Source organism: Coenobita brevimanus, chromosome 71, assembly GCF_032717465.1.
Source record: "Coenobita brevimanus isolate Jiangsu-jjx chromosome 71, ASM3271746v2, whole genome shotgun sequence".
In the NCBI taxonomy this organism is placed as follows: Eukaryota; Metazoa; Arthropoda; class Malacostraca; order Decapoda; family Coenobitidae; genus Coenobita; species Coenobita brevimanus.
In genome coordinates this window covers 56,461,652-56,465,063 of record NC_137024.1, presented here as the reverse complement: position 1 = coordinate 56,465,063, position 3,412 = coordinate 56,461,652, and positions in this window count along the sequence as shown.

The following is a 3,412-nucleotide window of genomic DNA, read 5'->3' as shown; positions in this document are numbered from 1 at the left end:
CACGCTGCACCATGGTCATCCTTCTCATAACTCACTTCATTTTCACACTGTCATATTAGCGTTTCCTACACCAGCTAATAAAATTATTATCTCTGGCATTCCAAACCATACCATCATTCAGTTACACAAATTTAGTGTTAACGATTTTTGCCTCTATCACTCTATTGCCGGAAGCCTTAATCTCGTAAGGGGTGGCCACATACAAAGCGCCTCTACATCGTCTTGTCCTATGCCACCTGACTGTCCACCCTCCAACTCACGCCCCTCTCTTCCATATATCTCTCCATTCCATCCCCCAATCTCATCAATGGTCTCTCCTTCCATCCTCTCCCCCTCCACCTCAATCACACTCTTCTAGTCAGTCTCTCATTCCTCTCTTCCTCTTTCACGTGTATGAAATGTATATAGCTTCGGCATTTATATATAAGATTTTATTATTCACCTCACTTTAGTATTCATCTGACTCATCCATATTAAGCTTTATAAATATATCTTACTCTACCCTCATCACACGAAGTCATTACGTAACATCCTTAAGAAATATGCAACTCGTTATTAACCAATGCCTTTCCTTAGAAGTGCTGTGAATTGACCAGGTTAATCCACGTGTACAGACTTGGTGTATGTCCAGTGATGTCTCCTAGATATTTATGCAGCTAATTCATACATAGATCAAATATTACTGACTTCTGAGAATATTAGTATATAATTCTTACAACGGCTCTGTCTGCTCCATTATTCCTAGGATCTCTCAGCATTACAGTTACAGACTGACATGAGAGTTCTGCATGTCAGTCCTAGGAAGCCTTGAGCCACTGCATTCGTCTTAATTCTAGTGCATAAAGTCCCTATTAACTTATAAGTCAACGTAGAGTTAGTTAAGGATCCAGAGTTCTATGATGGTCAATGCAAAAAAATAAATAAATAAAATAAAAATACAGCTACCAGTCCTGCAGTAACTGAATATCATACAAAGCTAATACAACTGAAGCATCACAACTAAAGAATTATCCATATTCAAAACGAGAGCCATATTTCAAGATGTTCAAAAAATTCCTTTAATATCAGCGTTTATAATTTCACCAACTGCGCATCTAAATCAAAATAAACTCAACTGACGAATATAAAAAATCCAGTCACTGTTGTTTTCAGGCATTAGGGAAAAAAGTTATAAAGTCTCTAGCTCTTCCCGCCTGCATAACAAAATAAAGGCCAGTAATCTAACCCGTACATCATTTAGCGAGGATGAACTTTTAACACGGCGACGACGACGACGACGACGACGACGACGACGAGGATGATGATGATGATGATGCTTAATCCTGCAATTGACCATCACATGACTCTTGGATTAATAGAATAGTTGGGTCTGTGTTTGGGTCCAGTCGAGTCTCCCTGCCTTTTCAATAATTACATAAGACGGTTCATAATATAAGAAACCTCATACTCCAGGGGAAAGAAGATCCTGAGTTGAAACTTAAAATTTACGAGAAAGGGCGACAGCGAATGGCCAAGTAAGCTGGTGTTCAGAAAGATGCATTCAGGGAATCCATTATATTGGGTGGGAATAGCCAAAAAAAAAAAAAATAAATAAATAACAGTAATAGAGGATACTTAAAAAAAAAACACACACACCAAATAAAGGCTGACTAAAAAGAACTTAACTTCTTCATTGCGTATGGTTTTTCTCCGATCATAAAATCGTCGTAGAATATCTAAGTTTAGTTTATCACAAAGAAAGAGGCAAAATAGATTAATTCTTCTGACAACGTGAGATTTTTCTTAGATGAACAAATTTATCTGGAAGCAAAACAAAAAAATCAGATAAAAGGTACAGGTGAGAGTAAGGGAGGGTTGAAGAAGAAAAAACAGAAAGGGAGACCTGAGGGAGGGAGAAAGAGGGACAGGAGGGAACTGTTACTGCGGGCTCATGGCCTTTGGTACCTTCTTCCTCGCATTAAAAAAAAAAAAGGGAGACTTGACCAGGCCCCAAACACCAGTCCCTCCACCACCACAACAAAGATTCACTTCACTATGCAAGCTGAGGCAAGGGTCCGCGTTACCACACACACACATGGACACCTCCAGCCTCAAGCACTCTAGGGTTAAGCTTAGAGGTAGCAGGGAAACGCATGATGCATATAATTTATCAGGGAACACTACTAACAATACTATAGGCTTCCATAGGGTTAGGTTAGGGTAATGGTGTGGAGTGGTATAGGGGTGTAGATTTTGTGTGTGTGTGTGTGTGTGTGTGTGTGTGTGTGTGTGTGTGTGTGTGTGTGTGTGTGTGTGTGTGTGTGAGAGAGAGAGAGAGAGAGAGAGAGAGAGAGAGAGAGAGAGAGAGAGAGAGAGAGAGAGAGAGAGAGAATCAAACATAAAACACTTAATTTCCCTCACAAAAAAAAGTAGCAATAAACACTTCTTCCTACATGTAACTTAAAATCCAACTAGTTCATCTAATATGCAAACCTTTATGGCATGAATTCAAATATTAAGCAAACTCCGTTGTATTTTACAATAAGGAATTTGCAGCAGTGAAAGTAGATGAGTGATACACCAATAATTTTAAGCTGTTATAGTGTGCATCTTGTAAATACTAGACAGAAGGCAAAAACAAAAGTAATTATGTACGTAAAGTTGTTGTTCCATTGACAGGTAGTTGTACAGGAATAAATTAATCGTTTCTTCACTAAGCATCCTTTTTCATCCTTACTGCTTTATATTGTTATTCACTAAAACTGTCTTCATTCGCCTGTAAATAGATGCTGAATGGTATAATGATCTGCTTGGCAAATTTTAATACCTTTCTTCTTCATTTTTCCTCCCCCAATGTACGATACACGATCTTCTCAACTAAGATTTAAAATTTAAGTCTGTAGATATAATTTCCCAGTTAAGAAATCATACATATATAAGAGAATGTAGAATAATGTAAATGAAAACCGCATGTATATAAACACGAGAACAGGAATAAATATATAAAAACCAATGGAAAAGTTTTTAACAGCCCAAAAAATAGACCTCCTCACATGCATCGACTATCCTCCTCCTCGTCTTCCTCCTCCTCCTCCTTCTCATCATCATCATCATCATCATCATCATCATCATTCCCAGTATTCCCCATTAATAAATGTGATAAATGGGATCAAAATTATCACAATCTAGTTAAATTTGCAGTCAAGTTTTAAAATATTTCCTCACCACATAGTCCATCCACACTACAAATGCAACCAAGATGTGTAAGTAAACATTCCTCTGAAACAATATAAATACAATCAAGATGACGTCTGATTTAACAACTTATACAACACACCAGATACAGCTGTGTGTAAAAACAACTGCAACACACCGAACACAAACAAGAGGAGAGCATACAACACTTCCTGCAACACACCAAATTGAGTTGTGA